Raw genomic sequence first — 16,687 nt, forward strand, 5'->3', positions numbered from 1 at the left:
TGTGCGTGTAAACAATGCTGCTATTAACCTTGGTGTGCATATATCCTGTGCAAATGCGTGACAGATCTACTTGGATTTGTGCTCAGGAGAATTACCACCCTCCTAGAGAATATATTCATTATTATTATTGCATCAAACAAACTTTTTATCTATGGAGGTTGTACTCATTTACATTCTGATCGGCAGTGGGTGGGGGTCCCCTCTACTTCACATCCTTGCCATCACTTGTTGCTGAGGATTTTTTTGTTTTTGCCAACCTAAAAGGTGTGGAATTGTGTGCCGCAGTGGTTTAAACTGCATCTCTCAGATGACTACTAAGGTGGGCAGAGTTTGATGAGTTTAGTGGCTCTTCTGGTTTCCTCTTCTCTGAGGAGCCTCGTTTAATCACTTGTCCATTTTCTATTAGATTGCTACCCTTGTCTTACTGATATTTAGCAGTTCTTTCATATACTCTGAAATCAAGTGCTGCACTGTCGGTGGTGTGTCATCATATCTTCTCCCCATTGTGGGTAGGTCTTTATCCCCTGCCTGGTCATCTCCTCCACTCCCACGGCCTCCTTTACCGCCTCCATGGCGACCACCGTCTGCTCCTCACGTGACGGCCAGATCGCTGTTCCGGCCTCCAGATTCACTTGCCTCCTGGCCCTCTCTCCTGCTGCCGAGCATCTCAAACTCAACTGTCCCAAACTAAAGCTGTTACCCTCCCCACTCCCTGCACCTCCTGCATTCACTTCCTGGTTCAGAGAAAACACCGCCATTCATTTCCATATCCAGTGAGGCTTTTTCTTCTCGTCTCCATCTTGCCCATCGCCGAGTACTGTTCATTCAACTTCCTCATTACAGGGATTTTTTCACTGCTATCCACCTCCAGGATTAAATTACCTTATTTCTAGACACTTTCATCTCTCAGTGGGACTTCACTCCATGGCCTCCCTGTTCCCAGCCCTTCAACTCCAATATATTGTTTAAAAAACAGCCAGACCGAATGGGATTGAGGACATGGGGTGGGAGGGGGAAGCTAGGGCGAAGTGAGAGTAGCATCGACATATACACACTACCAAATGTAAAATAGCTAGCTAGTGGGAAGCAGCAGCATAGCACAGGGAGATCAGCTCGGTGCTTTGCGATGACCTAGAGGGGTGGGATAGGGAGGGTGGGAGGCAGACGCAAGAGGGATGGGATATGGGGACATATGTATGCATGTGGCTGATTCACTTTGGTGTAGAACAGAAACTAACACAGTATTGTGAAGCAATTATACTCCAATAAAGATCTATTTTAAAACGTAAAGAAAAAAAAAAAACCGCCAGACCTAGCAATCCCACTATTATTTACCTAAGAGAAATGAAAATGCACATCTAAAAAAAAAAGGACTTGTATAAGAATGTTTATAGCACCTTTATTCATCAAAACCAAAAATTAAAAACAACCCAAATGTCCAACAGGAGAGTGAATAAACTAACTGTGGTTCATCCATACAATGGAATACTACTCAGCAATAAAAAGGAGCTGCTATGGGAATTCCCTGGTGGTGCAGTGGTTAGGACTCTGAGCTTCCACTAAAGGGGACACGGGTTCGATCCCTGGTCAGGGAACTAAGAGCCCTCAAGCTGCGTGGCATGGCCAAAAATAAATAAATAAATACTTAAAAAATAAAAAGAAGCTGCTACTTATAAATACAACGATGTGGATGAGTTTCAATTTATGCTGACTGAAAAAAAGTCAGACACAACAGAGCCCCTACTGTGTGACACCATTTACATGAACTCCAAGAAAGACATAACTGGAGATAAAAGTCAGAAAGTGGCTGTAGGGGTGTGGGGTTGGGTGACTGAATGGAAGGGGACCTAGAGGAACTTTCTGGGGGAATAGAGATTTCCATATCTGGTTTGGGGTGGTGGTAACGTGAATGTATACAGTTGTCAAAACTCATCAAACTGCCCGTCGACTAAACTGTGGCCATTTTACCGTATGCAATTATATCTCAAATAAATAAATATATACACATACGTACATACATATACCTGTATTAATTTATATTTATATATGTCTCCAACTACAGTGAGGTTGCTAAAATTAAAATCTGATCAAGTTATTTCCCCATTTAAAATTTTTCTGAGAGCTCCACAACCTCATGACAAAGGCCTTTGGAAGGTCATACCTACCTTCCTCTCCAATGTCTACTCTTTTTTTTTTAAATAAAATTTATTTATTTGGCTGCCTTGGGTCTTCGTTGCTGCGCATGGGCTTTTCTCTAGTTGCGGCGAGCAGGGGCTACTCTTCGTTGCAGTGCGCGGGCTTCTCATTGCGGTGGCTTCTCTTGTTGCAGAACATGGGCTCTAGAGCGCAGGCTCAGCAGTTGTGGCTCACAGGCTTAGTTGCTCCGCGGCATGTGGGATCTTCCTGGACCAGGGATCAAACCCGTGTTCCTAGCATTGGCAGGCGGATTCTTAACCACTGTGCCACCAGGGAAGTCCCCCAATGTCTACTCTTAACTTTTCTTCCCTGACCCTCCCTCATGAGCTATGGTGCTCTCACACTGAAGTTCTTATATTTTCCCAAACAAATGAAGTCCTCTTTCATCTCTGGCCCCCTCTGCTTTGGGCAGCCCCACAACCCTTGAAGTGGCTGACTCCTATTATCTTTCAAGACTCAGTGTGGATGTCACTTCCTCCAGGAAGTCTTCCTGTTCCCCCAACACTAAATTAGGTACCTCCCTTGGGCTCCAGCCACTCCCTGTGCTTGCTGATACCACAACCCCTTTTACTCTGAAATGTACCTGTCCATCTGCCTCACTAGGATATAAACTCCCTGAGGACGGAGCCTGCGAGCTAGTCACTGCTAGATGTGCCAGGGATTGAGGAGAGCAAGTATTCAGTTAACATTTGTTCAATGGGTGAGTGAAATACTCAAAGCATATTTTCTCCTCAAGCTAAACATGAAGGTATGGAAAGTTAACAATATCAGTATTTAAGGAAAAATAACTTCAAAAGAAAAAGAATGTAAATATTTTATGTTTAATACTTCGGTAACCACTGAGACACAAGAGACTGTATTATATCAAGGTCTGCTGCAAACAGAAAGGAAAAGTAACACAAACAGACTCGGCTAACTCTTACTCCAAAAGCAAAGATAAAAGGGAAATGGGAGTCATCTTGGGTTAACAAATAAATCTCAGGGAAGGCATACTGAGCAGGGAAGACTCTTTGATGAATATAAAAGTGGTCACTTTTTCAGCTGATTTAAGGGGAGCTGAGCTTTAGTCCAACAAACCTCTGTGAACTGTGTAAATTCTAACAGAAGCAGCGAGGAACCAAACAATGATGTGGAAACATACCAAGAGTTCAAAAGCATCAAGTCTAGACACTTCAAACTCCCCTGAGGGATCTGAGCTGCTTGCCTGTTGCCAAGATCCCTGCTGACCCCAACTGCTTACTTTCCATAAACATTTTCAGATGGACTGCAAAGAAGTCACCTTTAAGGGAAGCAGCCTCAGCCATCCACCATCCCTAACATGTCAGAGGGGCACCGCCTCCCCGTTGCAAGGAAAAGAAAACGCACTGGTGTGAAGCTGCAAGTGAAATGAATTCCTTAAATATCAGGAAGCAGAGAATATAAGTAAAGCTCTTCCTTTAGCACTTCTTGCTGCCAAGTGAATTCCCAAAGCAAAAAAGTGCAGGCTGTATTTCTTCAAGGGCTGTCTGATGTGCCAGAAGACTTCTGAATATTCCAGAACTGTTATGGGCTGCTGGGTATCACCAAGCCTTTTCTTTCTTCCTTCTCCTCCCAGGCAAGAACTCAGTGTATGGCCCAAGATTAAGAGTAACACATTTCCCTTTATAAATTCTTTAAAACCCTCCTAGATGTCTCATGAACCCCCTGCTCCATTATCAAGATCTGAGCCTGGCATCTGGAATCTTCAAAACAACACATTTACAGTGCAGGCATATTTGTGGGGTCAAAGTGAAAAGCAAAAACTGAGATAAGTGAACCAACAAGTGACAGCCACTGTCATTCAAAGCAAACACACGGTTCAACCCGGCCAACACAGTTTTGTCGTGTTTTGAAGTATTTCTGTCGTGGTAACACACATAAAACAAAATTTGCCATTTAACCATTTGCAGCAGTGCAATTCAGGGGCGTTAGTTACATTCACAATGTTGTGTAACCATCAGTACTATCTATTCCCAAAGCGTTTTTAACACCCCAAACAGAAACTCTGCACCCATCCCCAGCCCCTGGTGTACCTCTGTCTCTATGAATCTCATATAAGTGGAATCCTATAGCATTTGTCCTTTCAGGACTGGCTTATCTGGCTTAGCATAGTGCATTCAAGGTTCATCCACACTGCAGCATGCATCAGAACTTCACCCCTGTCTGTGGTGAATTACAGTCCATTATATGGATAGACCACATTTTGCTTAACCAGTCATCTGTTGATGGACACCTGAGCTGCTTCTACTTTTTGGCTCTTGTGAGAATAATGCTGCAGTGAACACTGGCATACGAGTGTCTGTTCAAGTTCCTTTTTCCAATTCTTTTGGATATACACCTAGAAGTAGAACTGCTTGGTCACAGCACAATTTTTTTTAATTTAATAGCTTGAAAGAAAAACAAATGTTATTTTTTTCCTGACTATAAAAGCAATATGCGTTCATTGTGGAAATTCTGAAGAAGAATAATTATACCACCCAAAGAAAACCACTATTAATATTTTGGAATATTCCCTTAAAATCTTACTGCCTAGCTACACACACACAGAGAGTCAGACACACGTGGATATTTTCACTGAAACCAGTTTTTTCCCACTTGACATTGTAACAGGAACATTAACTCCGTTGTCATTAAATGTTCTTCAGAAACATCATTTAATATCTGAATAGTATTTCATCAGGTGGAGCTTAACTTTCTTAACTATTCCCCTATTTAGACTGTTCCCTATTTTTCACGGTTATACATAACAGAGCAATGAACATCTTCGTGCGTGTTTCTGGTGGACTTCTCTGATTGCCATCCGAGGATACATTAGATACATTAGAATCACTGGGTCAAACCACATGAACACTCTTAAGGCTGTTGATAAAGACTATATATCTGTCTTCCATAAAAGTCATATCAACCTTCATTCCCACCAGGAATGTTAAATAGCTTTTTTTAATGTAAAAATACATAAATTATTAAAATAAAAAAATTTTAAGATTATAACAAACTATTACTAAAAATGAATAGAATAGAATAATAGAACTGCCTTTATTTATTTATGGCTGCTCTGGGTCTTTGTTGCTGTGAGCGGGCTTTCTCTAGTTTTGGTGAGTGGGGGCTACCCTTCATTGCAGTGCGTGGGCTTCTCATTGCAGTGGCTTCTCTTGTTGCGGAGCACGGGCTCTAGGCACGCGGGCTTCAGTAGTTGTGGCTCGCGGGCTCTAGAGCGCAGGCTCAGTAGTTGTGGTGCATGGGCTCAGTTACTCCACGGCATGTGGGATCTTCCCGGCCCAGGGCTCAAACCCGTGTCCCCTGCATCGGCAGGCGGATTCTTAACTACTGCGCAGCCAGGGAAGCCCTAGAACTGCTTTTAAACTGTGTGCGGTAACAATTTTCTTTCTTATTCAAGAATGTGATCAAGCCATCTGAGGACTTAGCATCTATGAAAATGGTAATCCCTATTTTAAATGAACAGACCTGCTAAAGCATTAATATATTCACAGAGACATGTGGAGAAAAAGATTTATGAGTGGCTGCCCTCACTCCCCAATGATCCCTCTCTGTCCCTTTCACCCAAGCTTGGATAGACTTAGAGGCAACTCTAATGCCTACAATGTATTTACTTAGAAAGATCCAGTGCTTGGGTTTTAGTAGAAAGGGCAGGTCCACCCTCCACCACTTTATGAACTAACACATAAAGAAACCAAACGGTGATTTTAAAGTAAATCCCACCTGTGATACCCACTTGTCACTTAGAGACAAGCCCCATCCCGGCCAGTGTGGTGGCTTCAGATGAAGAGGGAACAAGCCACACCAACAAAGGGCACCCGGAAGTCACTATGGAGAAGGAGATTCCCTAAACCTCCCTCCCATGTCAGCCAACAAGGAGTCAAATCCCACCACGGACTTCAGGTCCAAAGCTATGGTTCCGACCGCAGCACCAGCAACCAGGGGGCCCCAGAGTCCCCACAGAGGTGCTCTGAGGACCATCTGGACCAGAGTCTCCAATGACAGCAGGAAACACAGGCTCCAGCCCTCAAGTCCACTAATCCATTTGGTTTTGACCAGAAAAGGGTGTTTTGTTTTGTTTATTTTGGCATTTTTGTCATTTTTTGGGTTTGTTTTTAAATTTTGAACCAGTTGCCAGTCTTTAAAAAATAAGAGCTTCTCACAAAAATCCACACCTGGGTCCTCTTGAAATACCCAAGTATCTCAGCGTTGGGCCCATGTTCACCCCGTGGCAATGAGAGGCCAGAGCTGAGAAGCAGCTGCCCCATCAGATGCTGGGTGCAGACCCACATCCCACCTTCCCGACCACTCAGGACATTGAGGCTGCCACCCTTGACCTCGAGCTCGAGGGCCTGGACCCTGCAAAACATTTGCACTTATGACCCTGGTCTGACAGGAATAATGTGTTATGCACATAAATATGGTTTATTTTTCATATGCCTGCAGATCCCACTGCAACTAATAAAACCCAAATTATTGAAAAGCATAATTGAATTCAGAGTACCTTTTACCATTAGGTATTTCCTGAAACAGCAAACACTATTAAGTATTAAATGGGGAGAGGGAACTCAAAATTTTTATTTTACTAATAACAAAAAGATTAGAAACCACTCAATTAAAAAATTTTTAAATCAACTATAGTTGAATAAAGCTTTTTAAAAAAAGAATTTTTTAAACTTTTTTTTTACTTCCTGCCTACTGTGTATAAAAGATGAGGCTTCCTACTGCAAACACAATGATGAGTAAGACACAGATTAAATGTCACAGGCAGATGCAGGGAGATGCCGTGTGAAAAGTGCTACAACAGAAGGCTGAGCAAGGTGCAGTAGTAGCAGCTCCCGCCTGGGAGCAGCACATGCACCTTTATCAAAGGACACAGCACCTGGAATTCCCTGGTTGTTCAGTGGTTAGGACTCGGCCCTTTCACTGCCAAGGGTGCGGTTCCATTCCTGGCGGGTGAACTAAGATCCCACACGCCTTGCCGCGTGGCCAAAAGTTTAGAAAATTAAAAAAAACAAAAACAAAAAAAGGACACAGCACCTACCAGGCAGGGAGGTGGGGGGACAGGAAGCAACAGTATGAGATGGGGGAGTGACACTGGGGCTGGGCATTGGGTACCATTGTAGCAGAGCTTGGATTTGATTGGAGGTCATGGGAAGTTGCTAAGAGCTTTAAGGATTCCATACGCTTTGGGAAGATCCCCGTGGAGAGGATGCTGAAGAAGACAAGCTTGGGTTCAGGGAGACCAGTAAGAAGCGACCATGGGTGTCCAGGCCAGAGCGAGGAGCATCTGAACAAAGGTAAAGGGCAGGAAGAGCGGGGCAGAGAGGCAGTGAGGGCTCCATGGCTGGTTAGATATTGGAGAGAGAATGAGACAGAGAGAGTCACAAAATTTCTGGCTCCAGCAACTCAGTGGATGTCAGAGCTGTGAAGCCAAGACAAGAGACACAAGAAGAGCAATGACTGAGGAGTGAGGGTTTATGGGGCGAGAGAGAAAGGCCAGCATCCCACCTGCAGAGTCTGGCCATCAAGGGTCAAGGCAGGTGCATGCCCCCCTGTCCATCCAGGCTGGCTGAGAGCCCCTGGCTTGGCAGCAAAGCTTGAGGCACCTTCCTCCACCCAACCTGGCTGCCAATGACAGCTCCTACAGCATCACTAAGAGTGAGAAATCCGAGCACTGGCTTCCTCACCGAGGCAGGACTGTGCTTTGCCCACTGCAAGCTTGTGGGTAACCGTCCACATTATCAATACCAGACCCCACAGCAACATCAGTAGTCACCTCCCCAGCCCTTCGACATCTACACATGAAATCTCCCCTCGTGCAGTTGGACAAGCACTGAGCAGGTCCCAGGAGCAGGGCCTGGTGCTGGGAGGTTGGTGGAAGTCTAAAGATGGACAAGACATGAAACCAGCCCTCCAAAGAACCTCACAGGGCAGAAAAGACTCAGATGTGAAGCTCCACATACAGAGCCAAGTGTGATGGCCAGAGAGGATAAATGGATGAGTCTGTCTTGGGTCACGTTCCCTAGAAGAAGAAACTGATGTGGGGATTCCTGTGCCAATGGGTGCTGGAGGAGGTGCTCTCAAGAGAAATGTGCAAGAAAGTAAGGGAAAGGAAAAGGAATGGAAAAGATGTGGGCTAAGAGCAGGCGAGCCACAGTCTGATCCCACAGGGAGCTCCGGAGTCAACTGTGCTACAGACTTCATGCTGCCTGGAGGCAAAGGGCCAGGTTTTACACCCCAGTCATGGACATCAGTCAATGATGTCAGCCCCTGGGCACAGGGCACCCCAGGGTAGGGGATGAGGGGTTTCCTCCCAGTCATCTCCAGGTTACAGAGCTGCTCTCCAGCAAGGCAGAATCTTCCAGTGAAGGATCCAGGTGTGAGGGGTTAGCAACCAACCCTGCTGTAGCTAAGCACTGGGTGCACTGGGCCATTAAAGGGCTTCCACACAGGGTACCAACAACATCTGCTACAGAATCATTCCAGAAGCCCATCAGAACAACATTTAGGCAGGAGAACAGAGAAGGGTCCTTCTTCATCACGAATCTTTCCATCTTTCCACCTCCCTGGAAACTGTCCAGGAGGTTAACAAACTCACCTCCACAAGGTGCTTGAGCATCTCTGAAAAGCCTCGAGCATGGAGTGTAACTTTACAACCCAGGCTGAAGGCTGCTCTCCCAGGTTTGGGTTTTCTGTTGCCTGTTACAAACAGCAGCCAGCAGTTCTACCTGCCTCCTGCCCAGGACCCCTCCGGCCTCAGAGTGGATTTCTCTGACAGTACCCAAGCAATAAACGGGCAATCATCCTCAGCCATATAACTGACAACATTTCTCCAATTTTTATGGTGCTTTTTATGCTCACCTTATAAAGTTGCATGTTTTACTCTCCAGATTTCATTGTGTGCACTCAATGTGTCCCAGGAGTGTGGCCAAGCAGTTTTAATTTTCCAAGAAGTACTTCTCTACCCCTCCTTTCCACTACAGCATGGCTGAGAAATTGCAAAAGGCCCCCAAAGCAAGTTTTCTGGGCAGCCTAAACAATCTGGTCCAAGACATTCAAGCAGGAATTAACTTTAGGAGAACTTCCAGCATCCTGGCTGAAGCCCCAGCCCCTGTCTTCACGTATTTAGAGGGTACATCTATGGCAATACACAACTGAATAAGCAAATTCCAAAGTAATGAGATGAACCTTGTAATAAAAGATTATCTGATTATCCAGGGGCAGCACGAGAAGGTATTCAGTAAGATGCCAGAGAAATTCTGAATCACCAACCAGGTGCAAAAGGAAATAGATGCTCAAATCAATTAACTCATTAATCATGATTTACCCTTTGATTAAACTCACAGATCAAGTTTCTGACAATACTAGGGAAGAGTTGGGGAGAGGACAGATTGCAGGTTGGTTTCTTAACCAATGCAAACCTGCCTCAGTTGTCTCTCCTAAAGTGTACACATTAATGATTTCATGAAGAAATGCACCAATCAACAGAAAAAAAAGTTGACTGAAAGTTAAAATAGCAACAAGTTACCCTTACAGTGCGCCTTGCATGTGCCCAGAACTGTGTAAGGAGCTGGGGTATTTACATTCCTCTCCATTCTCAGGAAAACAATGTACAGTGCAGGAAACAATAAAGGATATTGGATCCCTACCTCACACCACAGACACAAAAGTCCACACAGAGTAAAGACTTAACTGAGAAGGGTAAACTTCTGAAACTTTCAGCAGAAAATAAAGAATATCTTTCTAAAGGGAACCCGCCTACACTGTTGGTGGGAATGTAAATTGGTGCAGCCACTATGGAGAACGTATGGAGGTTCCTCAAAAAACTAAAAATAGAGCTACTGTATGATCCAGCAATCCCACTCCTGCGCACATATCTGGACAAAACTACAATTCGAAAAGATATGTGCACCTCCTATGTTCATAGCAGCACTATTCACAATAGCCAAGACATGGAAACAACCTAAATGTCCATCAACAGATGAATGAATAAAGGAGATGTGGTACATGTATACAATGGAATACTACTCAGACACAAAAAAAGAATGAAATAATGTTATTTGCAGCTACACGGACCTAGAGATGATCACAGTAAGTGAACTAAGTCAGACAGAGAAAGACAAATAACATATGATATCACTTACGTGTGGAATCTAAAATATGACACAAATGGACTTATATATGAAACAAAAACAGACTCACAGACATAGAGAACAGACTTGTGGAGGGGGAGTGGAGGAAGGTTGGACTGGGAATTTGGGATTAGCAGATGCAAACTATTATATATAAGGTGGATAAACAACAAGGTCCTATTACATAGCACAGGGAACTATATTCAATATGTTGTAATGAACCACAGTGGAAAAGATATGTAAAAGAATATATATGTATAACTGAGTCACTCTGATGTACAGCAGAAATTAATACAATATTATAAATCAACTATAGTTCAATTTAAAAAAAAGAATATCTTTCTAGCTAACCAGAAAAGAACATACAGAAACCCTGTCACATTAAAATTAAGAACCTCTGGGCTTCCCTGGTGGCACAGTGGTTGAGAGTCCGCCTGCTGATGCAGGGGACACGGGTTCGTGTCCTGGTCCGGGAAGATCCCACGTGCCGTGGAGCGGCTGGGCCCGTGAGCCATGGCCGCTGAGCCTGCACGTCCAGAGCCTGTGCTCCGCAATGGGAGAGGCCACAACAGTGAGAGGACCGCGTACCGCAACAAATAAAAAATAAAATAAATAAAATTAAGAACCTCTTGACATAAGACCACTATCTGTGGATTGATGGGGTTTGGGTCGGAGCTGGGAGCTACTCTCAGTGAAAGATTTGAGTTGTCAGTTGTGCTGTGGGTTGATGCAGCGATCTGAGAATCAGCAATTTTTAAAAAGTAGGTCTCTGCAGGAAACTCTACTTATGTTTGCTTGTGTTGGCTTCCCAGGCATCTGAGATGAGCCTGCCAGGGGAGATGGCTGTTTCTGTCAGTGAAGGGAGCAGCTGTCAGTGTTGGGAAGCATAATAAAGATAATATAAAAAATAATAAAAATTTGTTTTCCAAAAAAAGCATCACGAAGTTAAAAGACAAGCTATCAATTAAGAAAAGATATGTGTAACACATACATCCAACAAAGGATAAGTATTCAGAATACATAAACAACTCATAAACCAATGTGAAAAACATAAATAACCTACTAGATAACTGAGCAAAAGACACAAGCTGGAATTTCACAAAAGAGGAAGAAAAAATGACCCTTAAACAAATGAAGAGCTGCTCTCTTTCTGAGAATCACGGATACCCAAGTTAACACACCAAGGAGATACTATTTATACCCAGTAGCTTAGCAAAATTAAGAAGTCTAATCACAGACATAGAAAACAAACTATGGTTACCAAAGGGGAAAGGGAGGGGGAAGGGATAAATTAGGAGTTTGGGATTAGCAGATAAAAACTACTATATCTAAAATAGATAAGCTCAAGGTCCTACTGTATATAGCACAAGCAACTATACTCAATATCCTATAATAAACCATAACAGAAAAGAATATGAAAAAGGATATATATATGTACTGACACAACATTGTAAATCAAGTATACTTCAATTTATTTTTTTAAAAAAATTAATGTCTAACAATGACAAACACTGGAAAAGATGTAGAATGACAGAACGCTTATACTCCACTGGCAGGCATTAAACTGGTACACCTACTTTAGGAAACAAGTTAGCATCATCTTATAAAATTGAGAGTCCAGATACTCTAAAACCCCCAAATCCCATTCCTACATGTACATCACAGAGAGATTCTCGACCGTGTGCACTGGGAGACACACACACACATGTGTGCACAGTGGTAACAGTGCTCCTGGGAGCAAAAATGGAACTATCTAAACCCCTACCACCAGGTAAGTAATTCGCACAAAGGAGTGCTCTAAGAATGCACCACAGTTAAACACAGTAACAGGGATCAATTTTGGAACCATAATGAGTGAAAACAACAACTACAGAAGACTACATACAACATACTTTTTAAAATATTTATTTATTTATTTGGTTGTGTTGGGTCTTAGTTGCAGCAGGCAGGCTCCTTAGTTGCAGCTCGCAGGCTCCTTAGCTGTGGCATGCGAACTCAGTTGCTGCATGCATGTGGGATCTAGTTCCCTGACCAGGGATTGAACCCAGGCCCCCTGCATTGGAACAACTTCACTGCCAGGGAAGTCCCCACAACATACTTTTTAAATATATAAAACTGAAAACAAACAAAACTAAATGATAAATTATTTAAATAAATATTATAAAAATAATTTATATTATTATTTATAAAAAGACAAAGCAATGATGAATCAAGGGACTTCCCTGGTGGTCCAGTGGCTAAGACTCCACACTCCCAACGCAGGTGGCCCTGGTTCAATCCCTGGTCAGGGAACTAGATCCCACGTGGTGCAACTAAGACCTGGTGCAGACAAATAAATAAATTAAATAAATATTTTTTAAACAATGATGAATCAAAACCCAAGAATTAATGGTAACCTGAAAGGGGGGAGGTGTAGGAGTTGGAGAACGCATGCGTAGGTGAGCTTCTAGTGGTTACATGATCCTTCCTTGATTGAGCAGTGAACTCACACCTGTTCATGTTCTTATTACTCTTATGACATATACTTATATACATATAACATATACTTGCATATACTCTTTTGTACAAACCAAATATTACATTTTTAAAGGCTAGAAAAAACAGTAAATTGGTACAGCCACTATGGAGAACAGAATGGAGGTTCCTTAAAAAACTAAAAATAGAGCTACCATATGATCCAGCAATCCCACTCTTGGGCATATATCCAGAGAAAACTATTACAATTCAAAAAGATACATGCAGGGCTTCCCTGGTGGCGCAGTGGTTGAGAGTCCGCCTGCCGATGCAGTGGACACGAGTTCGTGCCCCAGTCCGGAAAGATCCCACGTGCCGCAGAGCAGCTGGGCCCGTGAGCCATGGCTGCTGAGCCTGCGCGTCCAGAGCCTAAGCTCTGCAACGGGAGAGGCCACAACAGTGAGAGGCCCACGTACCGCAAAAAAAAAAAAAAGATACATGCATCCCAATGTTCACAGAAGCACTATTTACAATACCCAAGACATGGAAACAACCTAAATGTCCATCGACAGATGAATGGATAAAGAAGTGGTACATATATACAATGGAATACTATTCAGCCATAAAAAAGAATGAAATAATGCCATTCGCAGCAACATGGATGGACCTAGAGATTATCATACTGAGTGAAGTAAATAAGACAGAGAAAGACAAATATATGATATCACTTATATGTGGAATCTAAAAAATGATACAAATGAACTTACTTATAAAACAAAAACAGACTCACAGACATAGAAAACAAACTTACGGTTACCAAAGGGGAAAGGTGGGGAGGAGGGATAAATAAGGAATTTGGAATTAACATATATACAATACTATATATAACACAGATAAACAACAAGACCTACTGTATAGCACAGGGAATTATATTCAGTATTTCATAATAACTTATAAGGGAAAAGAATCTGGAAAAGAATAGATAGATAGATAGACAGATAGATAGATGTATGACTGAATCACTGTGCTGTACACCTGAAACTAACACAACACTAAATCAACTATAACTCAATTTTTAAAAAAAGATAAAAAATAGTCATCTATTCATTTCATCACAGTATAAAATTACAAAATGGAAACAAACAATAAATAAGTGATTTTTTAGATTATATGTGGTATTATTATTCCCATTTTACTGATGAGGAAACTGAGGTTTAGAAAGGTAGGGTAACTTTCATACATACAGTTAAATGAAAGTGACAAAGCTGGGCTTTTTGTTGTTGTTGTTGCGGTACGCGGGCCTCTCACTGTTGCAGCCTCTCCCACTGCGGAGCACAGGCTCCGGACGCACAGGCCCAGCAGCCATGGCTCATGGGCGCAGCCGCTCCGCGGTGTGTGGGATCTTTGCGGACCGGGGCACAAACCCGTGTCCCCTGCATCGGCAGGCGGACCCTCAACCACTGTGCCACCAGGGAAGCCCCTGGGCTTTTATTTAATGTTAAGAGCTGAGGCTTTTAACACTATGCTATACTATAAGGTTTCCACCAGGAAGAAAAGAAATTAGAAATAATTCATATGATTCTACTCTTCTTACAGAACACCTATGCCTTCCAGGAGTGGTAGGACATAAGCACTATTTGCTCAGGATTTCTTAGCTCTAAAGTCACAATTTTTTTTACATCTTCTTAACATGTTATATTGAACAGACCAAAAAAATCCTTTAAAATTCAATGAAATTTGCAATTTAAAGAAAACCTATGATAAAGCATTTTCCTTTATTTTTCAAATGCAAAGAGGATGCTGGAGCAAGTAAGAAACCACGACTTACTACACGATGGGTAGATTGAGAGTGTTTCCTGATAGAAGTGATAAAGTAACCAGCTCCTGGTTCTTCTTTTCTTTCTGGCTCTAAGCTTCAGAGCTCTCTCACAACTCCATGTCCCAAGTAGGTGGTATTTCCTCCAGAAAGAGTTGTTTGCCTACCACATCCAGAACTGGTGCCCCTCCACCGTGCTCCCCCTGTGCCCTGGGACTCCACGCCACAGTCCGGGGTCTCCTTCCCTGCCCATTACTCCCAGAGGGAGGGATCCACCAATGACCTTCCACCCACACGTGGCAGATGGTGAGCAACAAATGAATGAACAACCATCCTGCTCCATGAAATCCATCCACATAAAGGGATTGGGGGGACACGGGGTAATGGGGAGAATGTGCCCGCTGCAGTCAGACTGCCCTCTGTTCGAACGTCCACTTCGACATCAGCTGGCTCAGCTAAAATAAGATCTTACTAAAACCTGCCTGCCTTGAATGATTGGATTAGCGGTGATAATGTATGTGAAAATGGGTCCCAAAGCGATATTAAACTGTGGGTGCACACTGAACGGTGAGGGGGAAGGGGCCCACATTCTGGTTCAACTGGTCCAGAGTGGGAAGTATTCTGTAATAATTCCCAGTACTTCTCCTGTGCAGGCAGGTTCCAGAACCTCTGCAAATGAGAGAACAAGGAAGGAATCAGCACATACGGAGGCTTGCTGGGTCCAACACTTGTCACATTACTTAATAACCTGCCCCTGGAGAGTGGGCACTGCCGCCCTGTCATCAAGCCGTGCCATTCTTTTACCACCCTCTTCCTTCTGCCCCTCAAACATCTCAATCACCTTCAAAAACGATCTACCTAAACTTTCACGTAAGTCACTAAATGTAAATATGCTCAAAAGGGGTGTGTGTCTCGTGTGTGTGTGTGCGTGTGTGTGACAGAGACAGAGAGATGGAGGAGAAGGGAGGAAAGAAGAAAGAAAGGGAAGTGGGGGAGGAAGAAATTGGGGAGAGGAGGCAAGAAAGTGACTCCTTTTTCCATCAGAGAATTTAGCAGCTTCAGGTTCTGGTTAATTCGTTAACAGAAAAGCTACATAGAAATTTGTTTCCAACTCCAGCTGTTGCGGCTGACTGGTCCTATTTTTCTAGCACGTACTCAGCATAACGAAATCCTCAACAACAAAAATCATTAGAAGAAGGCTGGATCCATCCTTTTTAACCCTAAGACAAGTAAATGTCAAAGGTGCCCATCCACTGGCCCTCTCACTCCTCCTGCACATAAACCTCCACTAACAGTATTCCTGGAGAGGGGAGGGAAACAGATACGAGAAAAGGCGCCCTGGCCCAAATGCTGAGACTCAGAGAGACTGAGCCAAACGGCCTCTGAGCCCCTTTAACTCTAATCGGCTACAAAGAGCCTTTGCGCATTGATGCCATCCAACTGGAAAGGAAAAGGAGAAACTACCTCCAAGTTCCATGAGGAAGGCTCATGGCTCTTCCTTCTTCGCAGCAATGATTTTAAAGCTGCCATCTCAGCAATGAGAGGGAATCAGTGCCTGATAAGACATGACGACACAGACGAGTCCCAACACGTTAGGCTAACTAAAGGAAGCCAGGCAGTAACTAGTACATTCTGTCTGGTTCCATTTATATGAAATGCTGGACTAGGTAAAACTAATCTAGAGTGGGAGAAAAGCAGGGTGGTAGCTGCCTGTGATGGGAGGGGCAGGGGCATGAGGGAACTCTGGGAAGGTGGTGATGTTCTATACCTTGACATGGCTTTGGGTAACAGGTGCATGCAGTTGTCAAAACTCAGCAAACACACACTTAAGATTCATGCATTTCATTGTGAAATTTTACATCAAGAGAAAAAAACCGCAAACAGATCGTTAATGATAGGATAAAATGTTTACAAGGAAGTGTACTGATATTGGTAATCTACTTTGAAATGTATAAAGAAATAAAATGGGAAATTCCCTGGCAGTTCAGTGGTTTAGGACTCTGCGCTTTCACCGCCAGGGCCCGGGTTCAATCCCTGGTTGGGGAACTAGGTCCTGCATGCGTGCCACAAC

The 16,687-nt window shown here is 43.4% G+C and overlaps 1 protein-coding gene across 4 annotated transcripts in view; it reads right to left on the minus strand.

The window, feature by feature from the left end:
- The window catches only part of OSBPL10 (oxysterol binding protein like 10), a 279,913-nt gene that overhangs the window by 231,907 nt on the left and 31,319 nt on the right, over window positions 1-16,687 (minus strand). The gene's annotated exons all lie outside the window — the stretch shown is intronic.

This window comes from Neophocaena asiaeorientalis, unplaced genomic scaffold, assembly GCF_003031525.2.
Source record: "Neophocaena asiaeorientalis asiaeorientalis breed wild unplaced genomic scaffold, Neophocaena_asiaeorientalis_V1.1 scaffold332, whole genome shotgun sequence".
NCBI classification, from domain to species: domain Eukaryota; kingdom Metazoa; phylum Chordata; class Mammalia; order Artiodactyla; family Phocoenidae; genus Neophocaena; species Neophocaena asiaeorientalis.